General features: G+C 43.5%; 1 long non-coding RNA gene across 2 annotated transcripts in view; it reads right to left on the reverse strand.

Moving 5' to 3' along the window:
• Nucleotides 1-18,852: 18,852 nt before the first annotated feature.
• LOC131406139 (uncharacterized) overlaps nucleotides 18,853-23,017 on the reverse strand; it is a 75,319-nt gene continuing 71,154 nt past the window's right edge. For both annotated transcript variants that reach the window (XR_009220074.1, XR_009220073.1), the window contains exon 4: nucleotides 18,853-19,087. This is a non-coding gene — a long non-coding RNA (uncharacterized LOC131406139). The remainder of the gene's footprint in view (nucleotides 19,088-23,017) is intronic.

The raw sequence follows: 23,017 nt of genomic DNA on the forward strand, positions 1-23,017 counted from the left end.
CAGAATCAGTAACCAATTGAGGAGGCAGGATGTATATTTAAGAAAAACCGGGAGGCCGGCCCCATGGCTTAGTGTGCGTGCGCTCCGCTACTGGTGGCCCAGGTTCCGATCCCAGGTGCGCACCTATGCACCGCTTCTCCGGCCATGCTGAGGCGGCATCCCACATACAGCAACTAGAAGGATGTGCAACTATGGCATGCAACTATCCACTGGGGCTTTGGGGAAAAAAAGGAGGAGGATTGGCAATAGATGTTAGGTCAGGACCAGTCTTCCTCAGCAAAAAGAGGAGGATTGGCATGGATTTTAGCTCAGGGCTGATCTTCCTCACACAAAAAAAGAAAAACCAAAAACTAATAAGTACCATATGCTCCTTACCAACCAAGAAATCAGTCATTAGGGGATGCAGGTCTTTGGAGGTAGAATTTCTTGCTAAGGCCAGGTAAGTCTGAAAGAGTTCATGCAAGTGGAGGGACTTGTTCTAGGCCTTGGCAAATGGCTAGGTCTTGGATACATGGAGAAGAAGGAGTAGGGGGTGTTCCAGGAAGTGAGAGAAGAAAGTAGGGTGAGTTAAATAAAAAACAAAAAAATAACTTTATAGGAGCAAAGCATTCCCCCCTACTTTTTGTATTAATCCAGCACTCACAACGTGCAAAGCACTGGCAAGGTGCTGGCAGGTCGTCACATAGGTATAAGGTGCAGCCCCTGCTCCAGAGGAGTTAAAATCTAGACACATGCAAAAATAACCAGCATTCAATGCAGTATTTCATCTCCTGGTGTCATACCATTCTCTGCTTTGACTTAAACAAGGGTGGAGAGAGTTGTCTCCGTGGACCACTGTTCAACGTCTTCCTGGTGATGGAGGGGGGACACTGAGGAGGCTGGTACCCAGCTGATTACTTTATCCTGGTAGACATTAAATAGTGATGTTCAATAGAGATAGGGGATCTAGCTAGATAAAGAGGGGCCAGCAAGTTGAATGGAGATCCCAGACTTTCCTCTCCCCACTCCACACTCCCCAGAATTATTCGGCATCTCTTCCCCTCCTTCCTTCTCCAATAGCTCTTCTTCCATTCTCCTTTTCTGCTTAACCGTGACTCACAGAACTTAAAAAGAATAGAGTTTCTCTAGGAACATTTCTTAAGGCAACGCCAAGAAGGATGTCAAAATGTCAGATGAAATAATGAGTCACCTTAGTTCTGAAACGCCTCCTTTGAGGAGAACCAATGTAATCAACACCTAACAACAGTGTAAGATGGGAACTATCATGTATGTAGAAAAACACATCCCCTCACTTTCTGTCTTCCCTCTTACCCTTTCTGTCTCTGCCCAGGCAGGGCCAATCATTTGCCTGAGGGGGCATTTTTAGTTTGATCAACATACTAAATAAATTTCATATAAGTTACGAGCCTATAAAGCTCTAATAATTTTCCTTGGCTCTTTCTTTTCCTACTCAAATATGGCTAGTAATTCCACAAAGAATCCATCGAGGTTCTAACTTTTGATCAGAATTATTCTAGAATAACATACATTCTCAGGAATGACCTCCTGTGTCTTAAAGAGATCATTTTCTTGATAAGTCCCTTAACTCTCCTTTTGTAAGTCTGGCAGCATGGTTTATTGGCTTTCTAATAGGAAGCTCTCACCATTAGGGACTGAACTAAGATCACCAAACTATTTCCCATACATCCTTAGTTGAGCTTTGAATCACAAAAGTAGTAGAAGGCCCAGCATGATATCTCCTCCAAAATGAGCAATCCCTTAATTAAACAGAAGTAAATAGAGGTTACAACGTGTTCCTTAATTAAATAGATGTAAATGCCCAATCACTCTGCTTTCCACACACATCAATTTTGCATTATCTCGTTTTCCTGTTTGCCCAATGGAAATGGAAATTCTGAGGCTCTATTTTGGTCAAAATCTCCCGAGTGTGCCTGCCAGGCTGGGTGTTCAATCATGAATATTTACCTACTGGTTTATAGAAATCCGTAGCTAGCGTTCTTCTCTCTTTCTTTGGCATCTAAGGGCTTAGGAATTACTATGAGCCTAACATAACTAGACCATCAAAGAAAGCAGCTCTGCCTTTTCCCACAAAGCATCTTGACTCCTGCCTTGGGAGAAACATTCCTGGAGGCACAGGCGAGGGGTATGGTGTGGGAGGGGCATCTAACATAAATACTGGGCTCTTGGTGTTGGGTAGCACTGGGAGACCCTCAGAGTCACAATGCTTCATGCCTGCTCCCTTTCTTTACACCCAGTCTTGAGTTCAGACAAGTTCCTCCTGGAGATTGGGAATATAATTCACGGACTGTGATGGTTAATGTTATGTGTCAACTTGGCTAGGCTATGGTGCCCAGTTGTTCAGTGAAACACTAGGTGGGGCTGTGAATTTTGTAGTTGTATTTGTGTATTTTGTAGTTGTCATGAACTTCCACAACCAGTTGGCTTTAAGTAAAGGAGTTTACCCTCCATAATGTGGGTGGGCCTCATCCAATCAAGTGAAGACCTTAAGAGCAAAAACTGAAGTTTCCTGAAGAAGCAGGAATTTTGCCTCAAGAATACAATATTGAAGTGCTATCTGAGTTTCTAGCTTGCCAGCCTGCACTACACATTTCAAACTTGCCAGCCCCTACAATCACGTGGGCCAATTCCTTAAAATAAATCTCTCTCTGTGTGTACGTACATCCTATTGGTTTTGTTTCTCTGGAGAACTCTGACTGATATAGAATCTGTCTGAATAAGATGAGAACATCTTACTTCCAATTTAGAGAGAGTAGCTCAATCCAATGACAGCTCAAAGCAAGCTGATAGTGCCCCTTAAATCTCTAAGGTGGGAGGAGCAGGGTGGAGCAGACAGAATCGAGTCCACACCACTCAGAGTGGTGAGCATAGTTAGGTGGCTCACATCTCCTTGACAGTTCTGGTGAGGCCAACAACTTGCCATCCGTGAATTGGATGGTTATCAGAAGACAGCAGTGGGTTAACAACACTTTAACTGAGTCAAACTGTTAACTGGAATAGAATCCATCTCAATTTATTCCTAGAAACAGTTCTGCTTTTCTGAGGCATTAGGAATAAATTGAGGTGGATCCTGTTCCAATTAGAATTTATGATTAAGACCATCATTTCAGGAGGACAAGCTAAGCAAAGCCACATGCATTTGAAACTCTATATGACTGAGGGGTCTTAAATGAAAAGGTTACTTGCCAAGGAGAAAGTCATAATGACCCAATCTCCCCGCTGCTTTCTCCTCATCCCCGAATTTCCAGCAAAGCGACCGATATTTGAAGGTTAGGCTCAAGGAGTATTTTTCATTGAATCATAGGGTTTCGGAGCTAGAAGGAATCTTTTATAAATGAGGGAACTAAGCTCAGAAAGGAGAAATGACTTGCTCAACAGTGCCGACAGCAGGGGAGCCTGTTTCACCATCTTCCTCTGGAGGGAGGGGTACGCCCTCCACTTCAGCCTTAAGAGCAAAATGAGTCAAGGGTTGAAACAACTCTTTGAGTGGCCTCTGCTTTGTTCTCTAAAATCATTACTGAAAAGCCAATGTGCTCTTTTCACTTTTGACTAGAGAGTCAATGGGTAGAAGGACCGTGTGCCAAACCTGGCCTTTAGGCCCAGGTCCACCATCTGAAGGGAAAATCTTATGTATTAGGACCTACCACGTATCAAAGTCTGATAACAATCCAGCAGATATTATCAGAACGCCTACCATTCACCTAGCACTGTGCTAAGTATTTTACAATGAGTCTTTACAACAACCCTGTGGTAGGTCCTATTTTTATTCCTTATTTACACAAGAGGAAATTGAGGCAGAGAGAAGTAACTTAACCAAAGGCACCCCAAGAGTGAGTGGCATAGCTGGGACATGAACCTGGGCAATGCAGAACCTGAATTGACATTCACCACTGTGCTGTTCCAGGCCAGGCCTCACCTAATCTTTACACTTTTATATCATGGCACTATTTTTTTTTAAATTTTATTTATTTATTTTTTCCCCCAAAGCCCCAGTAGATAGTTGTATGTCATAGTTGCACATCCTTCTAGTTGCTGTATGTGGGACGCGGCCCCAGCACGGCCGGAGAAGCGGTGCGTCGGTGCCCGCCCGGGATCGAACCCAGGCCGCCAGCAGCGGAGCGCGCGCCCTTAACCGCTTAGCCACGGGGCCGGCCCTCATGGCACTATTATTCTCACCATTTTGCAGATGAGATAACAAAGGCTCAGGGAAGTTGGAGAACCTGTCTGAGAACAATGCATTAGCCGTTTTGCAGGCAATCTGCCCCCGGATCCTGTTGCTACATAGCTCACCAGTCATCTGTCTTCTGATTGTCCTTCACCCTCCCAGCTTCTCCTGATGGCATGCATGACTTTGACAAACCGACTTCCTGAATCACTGCTTGCATGACTGTTTCCAGGTGGATTAAAATCAGTTCTTCCTTTGTGGAATAGGAATAGAGAACAGGTGTTTGGACCAACATCTTTATATGCTTCAGTCCTGACCAACGTGCATATGATCATTCCTGCTCACTAGTGTTTCTGAAACTTCCACGAAAAAAATCCCCTTGTTAAATGCAAGCTCCAGGACCCCATCCCAAACTCATGCATTTCCCAACCCCATGGAATGGGCCTAGAAAGCTTCATGATTCACAAGTACCCCCATCTGATTCTGTTCCTCAGGGAAATTTGGGAATGCTGGATAGAACTGACACTTCGCTCCCTCCTTCAGCCCCCAAATTAAATGGCAGCACAACGTCAGATGGCCCTCCCTTTGAATATATGGGGTTTACATCAGAAACACTTGATTTGTTCCTGCTGTCATACTTACCAATTATATATTGTCAGATAAGTTCTTGAGCCTTTTGATACCACTGTGTTCTTCTTTGTAAAATGGGAATAATAATGTTCTCTATCTCATGGCGTTGTTCTGAGGAGTAGAGAAGATAAAGCATATAAAGCACCTAGCACAGAGACCATCATAGAGGCAGGGATCAACAGATGTGAACTTGTCCTTTGTTATCATTTCTCCTAGTCTAAGGGACTTACATTCCTGAGGATTCAGTATCCTCAGTTCTCAAAGGGGCAGTTTCAGCCTTCAGCAGTAGGTGAAGGGCCAATTGGTAGGGAAGGGTACGGGAGTCTTAGGTCCCCCTGAAATCATACCACACACACCTTAGGGACTGGTGAAGCAATGAAGGGTGCTCCTGAGCTCCAAGCTGCATGGGCTCCCACTTCTCGCTGGGGCACAGGGCTCACCTCTGCAGCCCCAGGTCCCATCTGAGCCTCTCATAACGACCACAGTTCCTCTGAGGATCTAAAAAGCTCCCAGAGGCCCTGGTAAGCAAAGAGCCAGGAAGGAGTGTCTATTCGTGGCTGGGCTGGCCTCTTATCCTTGAGATCAGGGAAGTCCTGGGGTCTGAGCCTCCCCAGCAGGTCTCAGGTCTGGCTCAGTCAGAAGCAGCACCTCTAAGTCAGCTCACACCTGAACCCGGGGCCAAATCTGAAAGTGGGTGAGTGCAGCGACTCATCCATTCATTCACTTCCATGAATTTTTTATTTAGTCCCTGCGGTGGCCTTGACCCTGTGCTGGCCCTCTGGATACCCGCTCCTGCCCTTCAGCAGTGTACTGCCTAACAAGCAAGACAGACGAACAAGCAACGGTCATACAGTGTGAGTGGTGAGAGTAAGGAGGGGTAACCCCAGAGCGCCTGAGAAAGTCATTTCCAATTCTGTTTCCAATACTCAGCACAGCCCACGAGGGGCTGGGTCACTTGGCTCCTGCCGATGCCCACCAGCTTCGTTTCACACTCTTCTGCCACTTGCCAGCTGCATTCCAACCACCTGGGCTTCTTTGCTGTTCAGCGAACAGACCAAGGTTCAGGCTCAGGACCAGGCTCTATCCCCAACTCTGTCCTTCCTTTTGTCTGGACTTCTTAACTGTCCCCCCTGCAGGGAGTCTGCCCTGATCCCCAGACCAGAAGACTTGCAGTCACATTTATCTTTGTATCCCTGGCGTCTGGCACTGCACCTGGTGTATATGGTGCCAGAACCACATATATTTTGGGCTAAATATTGAATCACTCATCATTGGTTCCCTCCTCTCTCTTGTCCCATGTACCCAGGCGATAGACATGCCCGCATCTCTGCCATCACTAACAAAACTTTCTGTCTGCTCCAAGATGCCAACCTTTTGCAGCAAAAATCCCTCCAGATGCCATGAGATTACAGATTTTCTCTTTGCGTGAGCCAATTCAAAAATCTCATTTCGGGGCTGGGTTTTCTTCCTGTAAAAGAGGTAATAAAGCACAACTTTAGTAGGAGAAAGGGCCCCAGTCAGTTTTTTTGTTGTTGTTGTTATTGGTTGTGGTGGTGTTTTTAACAGCAAATCTTTTTCTTCCACTGGTGAGCTGGAGCCAATTGTTGAATTTGGGGGAGTTCTGTGAGCTGATTGTTAGACCCAGACATAATTATACCTTTATACAATTTTTAATAAAGTAAATTTTGTTAAAAGCAAATGTAATAAATATGCAAAATTCATCACTTCCTGTGTATTTTACAACATTTTACGGCTATCTCTGCACTTGAGGTTATTTACACCCGTCGTCACCTGTGTGGTGGGTGGACACACTATATCACGGCGTGCCACTGCTTCTCCCTTCCCAGCTGTGCATTTAGTGACGCCATCCTGGTAGCTTGAAATTGACATGGTGGGGGCATTTACCAAGGAAATCGGCAAACGCCACAAACCAGGGCTTATTATTTTTTTAGGGAGCTGGTGTTTAAGCATTTACTGGCACACCACTGCCACTACCCCAAAATGAACAAGGTCAGTCCCCGATTCCCAGAAGTTTGCAATCCAGTGGCAGACACACACACACACACACACACACACACAGAGTTAAGCATGATCCAAGACAGAATGGCATGTATTAAATGGAGCAATGGACAGCAGCCAGGAAGCAGGTGGCTGGAGCTAGGTCCCCTTTAGATATGGAGACAAGATGAAAAGATTTACACAGGAGACCCAGAACAACTGCTTTGCCACCTAACTAACTGTTTGGATTCTCATTGATTAATTATTCAGAAAGATCTTTACGTAGACACCAAGTTTCAGCCTGTGATCAATTCATACAATCACCTTACCGTGAGGTGCTTAGCTTCTCCCTCTGTCAGACGGAGATCAATACGTACAGGTCAGACTGTTGGAATATATTAGAGCGCTTGGATTGCCTCCAAAGATGGGTGCTGAGAACCAGCACTCAACATGGTTGGTAATAATTTGGCCTGTTCATTAATGGAGCTCAGTAAAGTGTGTATTGATTTTTCTCCAAAGGATTCACCAATTTGAAGCAGAAGTCCCCAAAACCAAGATAAAATATTAATAGTATTAAAAATGTACTGGATTCATTTTTTGTGATTATAAAGGCCAAGTAACCGTTAAAATTTTTAAAAGATGAGTGTGGGGCTCTGAGCCAACTAAGCTGCTAGTAGCGACATGAACAGTGGTCTCGGAGCCTTGGGTGGAAAAGAAGATTCTTGGTTTAGTTCCCCAGCACAGTCTTAACAGGGTGGTCAGGGGTTGTTTTGTTGAACTTGAAACAGTTTCATTCCAATTTAACCTACATATTTGTTTGTAGCACTTGTTTAAAAGGTCAGCCAATTTCAGTTTTTCAATTACATATACACGTGTATGTGTACACATACAAATAAATCAGAGAGGGAAAGGAAAAGATATTAAGGGACCACTGAAGAGTAAGAGGAAAAGGAAAGGGGAGAGAGAGGGGAAGAGAGAAAAGAAAAGAGTGAGGAGGGAGAGGAAGAGAGAGGAGGAAGAGGAGAGAGGATGGAAGGAGGCGCTGAAAGAGTGGAAGAGAGTTGCAAGTTGAGAGGAATTTATGAAAGCAAAAGAGGAGAGATAAAGAAAGAGGATGGAAGAGGGGGGTAAAAAAGGGCAAAGGCCAGGAAGAGGAGGAAGTGAGGAGGGAGGGAGAGGAGGAGAGAGACGTCACCGGGAGAAGAAGTAGGGAGGCAGCAGTGAAATCTGGGAGGGAGGAACACTGGTCCAGATTGGAATCCCAGCTCTTCTACCTTCGTCAATTACTGTTGCAGTCTCAGCCTTGGTTTTCTCATCTGTAAAATGGGGGTGAAAAAACCTACACTGTAGGGTTTTTCGGGGAATTAGGGGAGGGCGGATGTGTAAAGGGCAGTCCCAGCGTGTCCACACAGTCAGTGTGATGCCAGGGGACCTTGTCGGGCGCGGGTTCTGTGTCTCTTATTTTAAGGAACTTAATTTCTCCACGGTGGCCTGGGTTCCGGAGCCCAAGCACGCACCTGCTTGAAAAGATAGCCGCCGCCCGGGCGCCAGGGCGTTTCTGCTGGAGAGCAGCGAGGCTTCCTGCGGTGGCGCCCGGCCTGTCGTCAGCGCACCGCGGAGGCGCCGGCAGCCACCGATGAACTTGCCACAAAGACAGTTTGCTTCACGCGGCTCTCAATCCATAACCTTTACTGGTCTCTGTAGAGTCATTACGACCATTAGGCTGTGGACTCAGCACTGCTTTAGCTCTTAAGTTAATACAACCGAGACTTTTTTACTTTCCTTTTGGGAAGGAACATGTGCAATTTTAGTGATTTCTTAGATCATTCCATAAGTAAATCAAATATTCTTTCAAGCCCGGTTATCAAAATTGTGTCCTTTGATACCCCGTCTTCCATCAAACCGCAGTAATCCAGATCAACACATTTTAAACCTCTGCTATCTCCTAACATCATCCCTACTAGATAGAGTAATTAAATTTGTACTTTTTTTTACAAGTCGTACTCAATAAATCTGAATAAATTAACAACGCATTACTAAGACTGCTACATTAAATTTGCATAGTGCATTTAATGAATATGCAACTGCAAGTGGAAAGGTCTGCTACTGCAACCTTCTACATTAGCATAACTACTTCCAGCGTGTTTCTTAAATAATGCACTCATTTGCACATCACTGACTTGGCTAATTCTAACTTCAGTCAGGGTAGCCTTGTAATTAAGACTCTTGCTTTAATTTTTAATGAAGTTTATGTTACATCAATCCTGACAGTAATGAGGGGACATGGAAACAAAAAGGCTGCTAATAATTAAATTCACAAACCAGTTTGAGGGATAATAATTCCTGAGGAGAAATTACATGACTAATTATTAATTAAATATTCATACTATTGCACAGCCATCTCACTTAACTGCTCTTCTTGTTGGTAATAATATTGAGACGTGGATGCCTTTTGCCAACCATTCTGAGTTTAAGGTCTCTGGTTCATTTTAGTGCGCCGTTAATCAATATGACACAAAAAATAAAATTGTTTTAATTGGTATCATTTTATTGTGTCTAAATATTACTACAGTTGGATTAGTTTGTGGAGAATTAATCTAGTTGGTCGGTGCCTGTTTTATGGAAACATAAATCCAGTTTATATCCATAAACATCTAATGGCAGGACAACTTGACCTTTTTTTTTGTAACATTACTGTTTACAGATAATTACACCAACTCTTTAAAAGGTTATTTAATAGCTTTGCATTCATCACAGTAGAATGAAAAACATGCAATATTATTTAACTCCAGCCTGTTCTGAGGAGGTCTCTGAGACCCCCTGTTTACCCCCACTGAAAAGTAAGCAACATTAATGTGTGGGTTTTTGGGAAATGTATGAGAGCTTTCTTTGAATGTGTACAAACTGATTTACATGTTTGGGTCTGGATCTTCGAATGTCTCATTCGTGATGGAGATGGGGTCTGGTAAGGAAGAAAATCTTTCCCATTATCACAACTTTCCATTGCAGGAAAACACGAGGATGAAGATTTTATGATTCTGGATATCAGAAAGGGCAACAATTTCCCTACAAAATCCAGTAAACAAACATTACAAAACCAGAGAAATTACTATGATGAAGCCTAATTGGCTGTAGACACTTTTTTTTTTTCCATTTTCTAAATGGTATTTAGTTATCTGCGTTTATAACGAGAAAGTCCCCTCTGTGGGCAAGTTTAGTGAGGACAAGAAAAGATTTACAATATTTAAAGGGATAACATCAATCATTAAATCAGAACAGGTCATGACGTTTGTTTAAAGCTCTGATAAAGTCAGGACAAGATGCTTCCTGGAGACCATTATGCATATTCTAAAATGAAATAGACACAGAAAAGGACCTTTTTATGGTGTAGGGGCATTTCGAAATTCTGGAACCAGGGCAAACATTTCATTTCCTTTTTCTAATAATTCAAACTAGTTGATTCATCAAAGTGAACCAAGCCTGTGACCATAAACCATGGGACAAGGATTCCCCTCAGCTGCTCTTGTCACCTTACTACAAACTGACAGGTTCGTAGGGCATTATTACCAGACCTGCTGGGTATCAGTTGTTCCCTTTTACTAAATCTTAAAAATCTTTTTAGCTTTTCTTTTTTTGGTGAGGAAGATCGACCCTGAGCTAACATTTGCCAATCCTCCTCTTTTTGCTAAGGAAGACTGGCCCTGGGCTAACATGCATGCCTATCTTCCTCCACTCTTATATGAGACGCTGCCACAGAATGGCTCGACAAGCGGTGCATCGGTACTCACCAGGGATCCAAACCTGCAAACCCCAGGCCACCGGTGCACAGTGCGCACACCCAACCGCTTGCGCCACCGGGCGGGCCCCTAACCTGTCTTTTTTATCTACTCTCTTAAACTAACACCTGAAGGCAATTTGAAAAGACCGCTCACCATGAAGTAGTTTATTGGCGTGGGTCGGCATAAAGATGTCACAGTGAGTCCTGGGTCCCCGGGCCTGCTCTTTGATTACTTCACTTGAGGAAATCCTTCTACTTGAGAAACTCTACTTGAGTAGCAGAAAGTCCTCCCGACTGGGTAAAGTGGAGACCACAGAAGGGACCAGGCTTCCTGGCAAAATTCTGGGGCGCTTGTTCTGGAGGAACCTGTGGAGTCCTGCCTCTTCCTCTGTTCCTTGCCAGGTGCATGCAGTATCTGTTCCAGGTGTAGTAGATGGAGGAAACCATCCAGCACCAAGGAGACCAGCTGACCATAGGACCCTATCATCTCCTTTTAGGGAAGCAGCCAGAGCACCAGAAAAGGTCAGGGCTTGGAAGCCAGACACACCAAGATTCTAAGCTCCCTGGCCTTGGTGAATAGCTTTAATAACTGCATCTAAATCATAGTTTCCTTTTCTGATTGGGGATGATCACGCCCCCTTGGCAGGTTGTTATGAAAATTAGTCACACATGCAAGTGCTTAGCATTGTGTCAGGTTCAGCCAGAGCAAAATGCTAGTGATTGTTATCCTTGTTATTTCTTCCAAGGAAGATTGTCAGAAATTCTACCCTTAGTCACTCCTTTGAGATAAACACCACTGTCTCAAGGCTTCTTTTTTAAAAATGCAAATTGTATACCTTGAAAAGGGATAGAAGATAAAGTCACCATTGGTCATCAAAGCTTTTGTGCGAGTTAACATACCAGCTCCCTTTTTTCTGTAACAGGGGCAGATAAGACAAGACTGAAAAGGTGAGTTAGAGCAGAAGAGGGTGGAGCGGAGGGAGAAGTGTTGAAATGGAAAAGGAGGATACAGAAAGGGGGGGGTGGATCTTGTGAGGAAAAAATATTATACATGTCTGGGTTGTTTAATCACCAGGGTACAATGTAAGGAACTCCAAGACAAAACAAAAACAAAAACCTACCGTGTGGATGCTGATTTCGAAGTTCGTGAACTTGACTTCTGTAAAGTGATAACTATAGGGTCGTGATGACTATACACCCCCATTTTTCAAGAACAGCTTAATTTCAGCTATTCTGTCTCGGATCTATCAGGACTTGGTTGGGTAGGGGGGAGGGGAGAGGTAGTCTGTATCATAAATAGTCCCCAGCTAAAGGTCCATTTTGTGAGGGAACTCCAGAAAGAGGACGTGGTGTCAGTAATTAGTTCATGAGCATCATCTGTTAGTTACCTGTCATAAATACAAAGTACCCAAAAGATACAGCCTTTCCTTCCACCTGTCTTCCCCACACTCCATCACAAATTGTTCAAGAAAGCACCCCAGATCCCTACCTGTAGCCATACAGATTGGAGTAGCTTGAGGAAAATTTGTGGTGTCTGGTTCCCTCTGGCCCTTCTCTGGGAAGGTGTGGAATAGAGAAACCTCAGATTTCGAGGTGGACAAATTCTGTCTCCTTCATCACACCCAGCTGTCTGATTTGGATAACTTCTCTGACCTCTCCAAGCCTCACGTGTAAAATGAGGAGACCACCATGTACCTCACAGGATGACATTGAGGGTTAAATGACATATGTATGAGAAGGCTCAGGTGCACAGTAATTGTACATAGCAACCCCTTTTCCCTGTTCCAGAATCAAGCCAAAATCTTCACAGAGGACATGAGGACTTATTGCTAGAGAAAGGCTTACATATGGATTTCAAAGTTTGTGAATCTGCTTCTATAATTGACATTTACCATGGTTTCTTTTCTCGCCCTTGCCCAATCATCCCAGATTTTCGAGGACAGCCCTTATTTCAAATCTGCAGTCCAATAGTCTAACTAAATTGTTATGAGGATTAAATGAGTTAGTATTTGTAAAACAACAGTGTCTGGTACCTAGCAAGTGTAAATAAATAAAAATTTAAAAATCATGCTCTAACAGTTAGAGTCTAACCCCTAAAAACCTATCCTTTCTCATTTTGTACCCCCCCTTCATCCGCCCGTCACACTCCATTATCACTAAACGGCAGACGCATGCAATTTCTTACCTCTGCACTTTGCAAATGCTATTTCCTTTGCCCTGAATGACTTTCTCTTTCCACTTGACCACCTATCGAACTCTTATTCAGCCTTCAAAATCCAGCTAAACAACTACTTCTTCCACAAAGGCTTCCCTCATATCTCCTTCTCTCTTGTCAGTTTCTTTTCTGTGCTGCCACTACAGTGTGCCCACACTTCTGTTGTACTCTGCACACCATGCTGTAGATAATCTAGTTACACCTACTGTGCGTGATCTTGGTATCTCCAGCTCCTAGTATGCCACAGGGCACACATTGGCACTCCTCAGATGTTTGTTGAATCAAATTGAATTCATGTGACAAATAGCAATTCCATGATTATATTTATAAGCTTGAACATCAGAATTTCAATATACATCTCATAAAAATGCAGTATTTAATGAACGAATCTGTTTTTCTTTTTTTTTTTAATCAAGAGGTAAGAAGACTGGTAATGAGATGAGAGTAGAGAAGTGAAAGTGGCATGGAGATGGGAAGAGGTGGGGAAGAAAGTGATTTGTGAATTATAAATGGCCATTTCCTGCAGGTTAGGATCAATTCAGAATGAACTGCTCATGGGCATTATCAACGGTTGTTCAGTAACAAATCTAAAATGCCTGTCTGAATTTTAATTAAAAGAGCCACTAAATGTCCCAAGTCAGTTGGCACATGTGTACAATTTTTTTTCACAGTTATAAAATTATCTGTCATAAAATGTTGAGAATTGCCTGAACCCAGGAGTGTTTACAGACTGAAATGTTGACATTCTCCCTCCTTAATCCAAGAACCAGGGGGTGCTTGGTGTGCAAGTTGTTTGCTTTCAACCACTAGTGACATTTATAAGTCAACATGCACAGCTGCTTGCCAGGAATGGACAAGCAGGTTAGGCACAAAGCAGCTGACCACCCGCCACCGGCTCCTGAGCACCAGCGGTGTGGCCGACTGCGGCCAGAGACTGCCCCTCTTCATGCAGGGACAGAGTCTTCCCAGAGAGGGCGTGTGGACTCAGAAATCCTGCTGGAGTTCAGGAGTAAGAGAGAGAACCACTGTGGGGCAGACTGCTCCTTGTCTTCCTCTTCTCCTGCCTCGTCGGTCTGTTCTCAGCCTTCCCCTCTGTCACGGGCCGTCCTCTGTCGCAGTTAAGAGCTCAGACTCGAGTCAGCCTCGTCAGTTCAAATCCCAGCTTCTCCACTCACTGGCTGTGTGACCATCGACAGGTTACTTCATCTCTGTCTCATATCTGAAATATGTGTCGTTAAGAGAGAAAATGTTAGAGAGTATTGTATTTAGTATAGTAGCATTTTTAAATAGGAAAATGCTTAGGGTTCAACTCAGAAACGGGGCGAAAGCTCAGTGGTGATGACAAGGTCCCAGCAGGGGATTGGAGAGGACCACAGCTCTGGGCCGTGGTGTCCAGATTCACACCCCACAGATTCACATCCTAAGGACCCCCAATATCCTGCCGAGGGACTTGCCTTAGCTAACCCGATAGCTCCCAGGCCTCCGCACCTGCTACCAAGGGAAATCAGGAGTGGAAGGAACCTGTATTCCTTGGACGGGTTCACAGTCTACACCACCCTTAGCCATGACTAGCTCCAGAGAATGTACTGACATCTCAAACTTTGGTTTACTTACCTGTGTTTTGTGTTCTAGCAGAAGTGTTTCCTCTTAAAAGCTTCCTCTAGCTCTTGATTCGAAAGAAAACATTGATTAACCGTTAAAACCAAAGGACACATCACATATCCCAGATGAATAGCACAGACTAGTCTTGTAGGTCTACGTTTTCAACAGCAGTTCTGCCTATGATGGCTGCACCAAATTCCAGAACCTTCCTGATGTCACTCGCTGTTTTTCGCTCTCTCTCTCTCCCACTCTCTCTCTTTCCTCTTACAGTTAGGAAAACTGCAGCATGCGTGTCTCTCTGTAAAGCGTGCACTTACACAACTCCATAACTCTTCCCACCATTATCTAAAAATATATCGGTACGCTTGGCTTGATAATGTTTTCTAGAGTTAAATTTACACTCGACACTTCAAAAGTATCGCAGTAAGCCTGTTGAAACTTCCAGTGTAAAAGCTCAGAAATTCTAATAAGCACTAGACTACACTCACAAATAAAAACATTCCTTCCAATCCTCTGCTGAAGGATTCAGGGAGAATAATTAGAACAATAGAGAAAATACCTCCCCAAATTAAACCAATTTCTGCTCTCTCCAAAGGTCTTCATTAAATGCAGGGGAAAGGCGCCAGGTTAGGTGCCAGAAGACATGAGCTGGAATCCTTTCCTAGCCACTTGCTAGCTGTGTACCTTGGGGTAACTCAGTTGATCTTTCTGAGCCTCTGTATCCTTATTTGTAAAACAGGGTATTCAAAACCTCATGGAGTCGTTGGGAGGATCAAATGCGATGCTGTAGCTGCAAGCTACAAAGCTGCTCTGTGCCTCACAACTGAGAGCCTTCTCTTCCTCTTCCTGCGTTAGTAATTGTGCTTCGATTAGCTTTCAAGAGAGGGATATTTGTCACCACTTTTAATTGAGCCCCTTGGTAAAAGAAGACTCAGAAGTAGGACCCTCGTGTGGCTCCACCACTCCCGGGATTGTCCTGGAAGAGCCACCTTTATCTCTGCATCTCAGCCTCCTTATCCAAGAGATACAGGTTTTGACCAGATGATCATAAGTGTCTCCTCTCAGTCTATGATTTGGGGTTTAACCTTTAAATTCCTTGCACCCCCTTGTGAGTTATCTACACCAATGATTAGACTGCAGCATTTCTTTTTCTGTATTGGCAGATTAGTTATCTAGCTGGTGGGTTCTGGGGTTCGGACACATATGTGTTTTTCTTCCTGCTTTGCTTTATGCTTTCCAAGTTGTAATCTCGTTTAATTTTCACAATGCTCATGAGTTTGGTTAGGCAGATATTACTGTTTGGCATCATTTTACAGATAAGGAAAACGAAGCCCCGGGAGGGTGGAGAGATCTGCTCAGATCACCCAGGTAGTTGGAGAAGCTCTCCAGACTCTGAAAGGCCAGTAGTTGTGCGGGGGATCAGTAGACCCAGAGAGCTACTTCTCACCACTCCGCTGTACCTACCATTGTCAGCGCCACCATCATCTCTTGCCTGGGGTATTGTAATAGCTTTATAACTGTCTCCCTAGTGACACCCTTGCCTCACAGTCGCTTCTCAACCAGAAGCCAGAATGATACTCTAAAAATATAAGTGAGATCATGTTCCTCCTCTGCTCAGACCACCTCCAAGGGCTCCCATCCCATTTACTGTCAATCCTTGCACTGGCCCAGGCCCCATGTGTCCATCTGTCTGCCCTCCTTTCCATCTACACACAGCTGCCTCATTCACGCCACTCCAAACCCATGAGTCTCCTTATTGGTCCTTACACATACCAGGCACCCTCAGGACCTTTGCACTGCAATTCCCTAGGCCTGAAAAGGCTTCCTGAAGATAACTGCACAGTCATTTCTCACACTTCCTTCAGACCTCTGCTCAAATATCACCAAGTTAGAAAGATCTTGCCCGACTACCTGTATAAAATTATACTCCTGATTACCTTTACCTTCTGGTACATTTTTCCCACAGCACCTATGACCTGCCAGCATATATCATTTACTTTTTAAATGCTTACTGCTCATTGTCTATTTCCTCTTCTAGAATGTATGCTCCCTGGGGGCAGAGGTGTTTGTTTATTCTCTGATATCTTGCAAGTGCTCAGAACTGTTCTGGCACACAGTAAGTGTAGGATAAATACTTGTTGAGTGGATGAATGAACCAAAACAGGGCACAGAAATGTGGCCAGAGAAATATCCAGGAACAAATGAAAATTGTTCATTTGCCAAACTAAATAAAGGAGTTGGCTATGAGGAAACAGGTGTGTTAGCAGAGCTGCAGGGTGGGGCTTTATTCAGGAGGAAGAAACCTTTCCAATGAACCACCATGTGGAGATTACTGAACCTTGCCAAATTAAGATAGGGTTGCATTCAAAGTAGACAAGGGCTCAGAGCAGTTAGGGCTACTGTCAAACACACGTATCTCTATTTATGCACATGTTTTTGCCTCAGCCTTCAATGCCCACTCCCCATTCATCCTCAGCCCCCAACCTGGTAAACTTCTATTCAGTCTCCAAGGCCAGCTCTAACCCGGCTGTTCCTGAGCCCTCAGGCTGAATCAGCTGGTTCCATATCTGTACTCACTACCTTGTGTTATAGTTACGGGTCTACACGTCTTTCTTCCCCAATAAACTGTGACTGCCAGGGTCACCTTTTAGTGCTATAAACAGGACAGCCCCGGGCAAACTAGGACAGTTGGTCACCCCAGGTGTGAGCTCCCTACAGGATCCTGTATCATTTTTCTTTGTCTTTCCAGAGTCTCCATGAGATCTGAAGCCTTAAAAGATTAATGGAAAATGTGCAGGTGTGCGCTCCAGTTTTTAGGGGGTAAATTGTGTTCTCTTTGAGCCTCTTGAAGATGAGCTCTGCAGAGCCCAGAACAAAGTGAGAAACATCAGCATGAACAAATCCCATTAGAAACAGAAGGTCCTTTCGTGCTGGCCCAGCAGGCCAGTAGACGCTGAAGGACACAGTCTTAAAATATGCAAACCAAGTACAGGTGGTTCTCAGCCTTTAGTATCTTGTTGCTCGAAGTGTGGTCCACAGACCAGAGGCAGCAGCAGCACCTGAGACCACGTTAGAAACATAGAATCTCAGGCTCTACCCCAAACCTACTGAATCAGAATCTCCATATTAAGAAGATGCCCAGCTGACTCATATACACAGTAAATGTTGAGAAATACTGCTTCAGGCACATCAGAAACACCTGAGAATCAATGTCAACGTATATTTTGCCAGCCTCACCCCCAGCAAATGTTGATTTGGTAGGCAATTTTGACATAGAGCAAAGACTGAGAACCACTAGAAGTGTCTTTATCCTATCGCCCTGTTTCTCAAAACATGGTACCTGGACCACTTGTGTCTGGTGCTTGCAGCAAGGACAGATTTCTGAGCAACACCTGAACATATGGAATCAGAATCTCAAAGGTGGAGTAAGACCCTGTAATAGGTATTCTCAGTAGATTTCCCAGGGGGTTCTTATGTATACCAAAATTTATGACCCTCTGCTCTAGGAAAAGGGATGATGGAGAAGGAAGGACACAATGCTCCTTCTGTTTTTGGCCTGTCTAGAATTCCTTCACTAAAGCCCAAACTAACGTTTTGTAACAACAGTCTTGGAGAACCAATCTTTCCTATTTTCAGTGCACGTGGCTAAGATGTGACTGACGCTTCCAGAAGTATGCAAACCCAGGCCTGACCAACAGGAAGATTCCTTCCCCCTGCCCACCGTAGTGGCTTCAAGGTTGGGCATACGACTGAAAGTTTGTCAATGAGATCAGTACTCTTTCTAGAATTATTGGGAAAGAGATGCTCTTTCTCCTGGGATTCCTAAGCTGTGGAAGGTGAGTCTTAGGCTGCTGGTAGTCATCTTTGCTAATGTTTGGGGAAGCCTGCCAACACAGAAGGTGGCTGTGGCAGACGGAGCGGGGGAGGGGTACACAGGGCAATGAGAACTAGTCGCGTGGAGTCAGTGCTTTAAAGCTGCCTATACGGCCGGCCCCGTGGCTTAGCAGTTAAGTGCGCACGCTCTGCTACTGGCAGCCCGGGTTTGGATCCCGGGAGTGCACCGATGCACCACTTCTCCGGCCATGCTGAGGCCGTGTCCCACATACAGCAACTAGAAGGCTGTGCAACTGTGACATACAACTATCTACTGGGGGTTTGGGGGAAAAAAATAAATAAATAAAAATTATTAAAAAAAAAAAGCTGCCTATAGCACAGCTTGACATGAGGTATTAAATGAAAAATGGATTCTGTGGTCAAATAGTTTGTGAAACAACACATTAAACAAATGTCCACAGAGTTCACTTCTTTCTTTAATATGCCAAAGTGCACTTTGAGTTTCTAAGATGTGGCATTTTACAAACATGGTCTTTAAAAAATATATACAGCATGTTATGATACAGTGTCCCTTGGAAAAAGCACAGGTTAACAGTTTACAAAATGTTTCCACATATATTATTTTATTTAATCCTTCCAACAGCTTTGGAGGGAAGCACTATTGGTACAGATGAAGAAAATAAGACTAGAGGAGTTGAGTGAATTGCCCAAGGCTGCCAGCCAGTGGGTGGCCAACCTAGTCCCACGGGGGTCAGCCGCGGAGCAAGATGGCAGAAGGGCGGCATCTGCTGACCCCCAGCACCGTGGTCTTTCTGATGTTCTCCTCTGCTACCTGAGGTGGTGGTTCCTGGAATAAAAACAAGCCAAGGAGAGCTGGTTGGTCTGTGTGGATATAGCAAGATTACAGCGAATTTTCCAAACGTTAATTGATGCAAACGTAGTACAAATAAATTCCTGGCCTTTCTCTTTCAGGTGGCTCTTCAGAAAATCTTTGCAGAGACCATTAGTGTAGGAAATTAGCAGCTAGAAAGGGAGTTACCACAGAAACAATAAAAGGAAGTCCTAACCTGTGTTTCCAATTTAAGTGAAGGTTCCCATGAGATTAAAGAAACTGAGGCACACAGACTCGAAGCATCTCCTCTCCCCGGATAACGTTAATTCCCTCCCCTGGCACCTCTAGCCTGCTGATGCTGTGCCAGTATAATCAGATAGTCTCAGGGATTAGTTTTAAGGATCAAATTTTGGAACTTTTATCCAAATCAAACTCAAGAATGCCCTCCAGATTCATCATGTACTGAGGTTAAATCTATCTTTCCATCAATGGTTAAAAGATCCAAAAGGATAAAACTAGAAAGTAAAACAGTGTTTTCTGATTTAAAACCCATGCTATTTCTGCAACACCACATGAGAAGGATTTAACAGGAAAAGTTGAAATAGCAGCCTCACTGAGATTCAGCCACGTGGCCTTAGGCAAGACGCACAACCTCTCTTGACCAGTTACCTCAGCTATAAAATCAGAGGAAATAATGACTGTTCTGCGGGAGTGTTGTGGGGATGAAATGACACAACTTATATGAAACTGCACTTTGAAAATTATGACATGCAAAGCAAATATTATTTATAAGACTTAACCAAGTATTACTTCTTCTACCACTATGACTACCACTATTCTACACCTAACAATAATCAATCTCACAATAGAAATAAATATTAGGGTTAAATAGAGAGGGAAAGAAAAGGAGACATAGTAAAATTGAAACTCTTTCCCCTTTACGTTGTCCCTCATCCAGGTCTTGGAAAACAAATGTAATCGTGTTTCTTATCCAAGACTTGATTTAAGAAAATGACAACAGACATTTCCAAAGTTGTTCAACATTGACAAAATGAGTTCACACCTATTATATTGTTTCATTAGTTCACACAGTATTTCCAGGTATGCCCTCTGTGCCAGGTTTTGTGTTGAAAAGCAGTGAAGCCTTTAATCATCAAACACTCCCACAGTGAACAAGATGGAACGTGAGGCAAATCTCTGCCAGACACAGGCATTTAACACACAGGTGCCTGCTTACATTCCTAAGCCTGGCACAGAATTGCACAGTTATATGGTTTCCTTGGAAAGAGTACTTTTTACACGATATCCATTAGGGGATAGTCCTGGTTTCGAATCCTTTCCCTCATTTTCTGACCATGGGCCATATTTTTATGCTGAAAATACAGTTAGCATAACTTTCATCACTTTGAGATTTCTTATGTTTATACAAATCTAATTTGGCATTCAGCGTCTGCCTTTCAGCTCTCAGAACCGCGATGAAGTTGCAGGCTCTAAGATGAACTTAGCAATTTAGTTCAACCAACATTTATTGAGTGCCCTTGAATGTGAGGCATTATGAAACTCCGTAATCCTTGCCATGTGGATCCACGACTGAGGCTGGCAAGGCCGAGTGCAGCCACACAGGTGATCTGAAGCCTAGGCGAGCGACAGCCTTCTTTGATGGAGATAACATATAACCTAAAGGAAAACTTCAGCCTGTGTTATGACAGGTCTTTCTTTTCTGCTGGGCCAAGCACACCAAGGTACTCAGAAATCTTTTTTATTTTAATTGTGAAACATTCCAGCTAAAAAACATCCTCATGGCTGGCATGTTTAATTGAGCTCCTGAGAGGCCGTGTCGGTGAGACTTCGGGATGAATCGCCCGCAGTCCCATTGGTCTCACCAAGAACCCATTGATGTTTCATAAATCCAAGTCGGTACAAATCTAATTGAGTTACCATGCTGAATTAGCTCACATCTAAATGGCATTCATGTCTACAAATGGAATAATTAGAGTCTAGAAAATGGGATATATCAAGTGGCATCCCAAGTGACAACAGAGAGGCATTTGTATTCATTCAATCAACTGCTTAAAAAAAAAAAAGCCGCTGTAAGACTTGACTTGGGCTGGATGATTAGATGCAGTGTTTGGGCGCCTGGTTTCTCTTATTTTTTTATGTTTATATTCACCTGCAAGAGGCCCCTTTACTCATTCTTCAGATATGTGAAAAAGAAATGTCACGCCTGAAGTTATATTTGATCACCTTGTTTTAAAAAGAAAAAAAGAAAAGGGAGAGAGGAGTAGTCCCGTTTCAGCCTACAGATCTATTTGTTTTCAACGATTGGAAATGGCTTCCTTATTTCATTCCTTTTGAGCTTTATTTTTTTTTCCTTCTGCATTTGCTTCTAAGTAGCCTGGTTAAGATGAATTCACACCCTGGGGGCAGGTGGATTCAGATGTGAATGCCAGACCATCTTCTATTCAAGAAGTGCCTAAGTACCTAATCATAAAAAATAAAGTTCACATCTTGTCCAGAAAGAATCTCATTAAAAAGTTTTATTTCCAAGTCATTTTAGTTGTGAAATTTTAGGATATTTGAATTTAATGCTTGCTCGATTAATAGTTCAATTCAGCAAATATTACGAACAGGAAGAAGGCATTTTGACTATGCAGGCTAATGGCCTCCTTCTAATTCACACTGCAGTCTTCAATCTAATTTACATGCTTAGTTTATTTATTACCCCAATTAAGTTTTGCAAATAGTTTGCAATGAGGTCCCCATGACCTCATAACTCACAATTACTCTTGGGATCTCCTGCCCACTTTGGCACGTTTTGAATAATACTGCAATATCTTCCAGGAAAGGATTGTACTTAGCAAATGATAGATGGTGATTGTGAGCATCTTGTCCATAAAAGATAGGATCTGAAATGTATCTTTGGTTTGCTACTTGGTGTGTAGTTCACAAACCTAAGCATTTGGAATTTTGGGTTATCAGTGCTCCCGATGGCCATTGGTTTTCTCATCATCAAAGCTCCCTATGTCTGTTGACTTGCTCATCAAGTCGGGGGGAAGCTTCAGTGTTAGAAGTCTGTGCCTGCGGTAAGGCTGGCCTTTGTAGCATGCATGGAGTACACAGTATTATTTGATGGGGGCCAGAAGACTTTATGTCCCTGACTCTGTTTCCACTCTCCAATTTACTTTAATTTGTCCATTAAAAATTTGAACTGGTGAAATCCAAATTAAATCTGCAGTTTAGATCATAGTGTTGTACCAATGTTAATTGCTTAGTTTTGGCAAATGTACCATGGTTATGTGAGATGTTACTATTAGGAGAAGCTGGGTGAGAGGTGGATAGGAACTCTCTGTACTATCTTTGCAACTTTTCTGTAAATACAAAATGACTTCAAAATAAAAAGTTAAAAAAAAAAATCTTTGTACCTGCAATCCCAAAGGCTAGTATCTTTATAAGAGTTCCCCTAACAAAGTCCACTCAAGAAAGGACAACCTGAGCCTGGACTGTGCGGGGTGGGGGAAGCTGTGGGTGAGGGGGAAATGGAGGAGGCCTGAGCTCAAGTCCTGGCTCTGACATGCACCCGCCAGGGACCTCGGACAAGCCCCTTAATCTCTCTGTACCCTGGTTTTATCATCTGACTGGAGGTGTCGTCTATAATGCCACCATTTCAGGGCTCAGAAAGGAACAAATGTGAAAACAATGACTATGCTTTGGGAAGTGAAATAGTACAAATTTTTATTAAACACTTCTGATGGGGCTGAGCATCAAGGGCAAAATAGAGGTGGGGTGTGAACAATACCTTAAGATATAGAAATCACAGAAAGAGTCTTTGGAGCTAATTAGCCCAATCCACCTTTACAGATGAGAAACCTGAAGTGCAGAAAGTGACTCATCTAAGGGTCATGGTCAGAAACACAACTCGAACCTCCTGACTCCCTAGCCAGTGTC

This window comes from Diceros bicornis, chromosome 5 (genome assembly GCF_020826845.1).
Source record: "Diceros bicornis minor isolate mBicDic1 chromosome 5, mDicBic1.mat.cur, whole genome shotgun sequence".
NCBI classification, from domain to species: domain Eukaryota; kingdom Metazoa; phylum Chordata; class Mammalia; order Perissodactyla; family Rhinocerotidae; genus Diceros; species Diceros bicornis.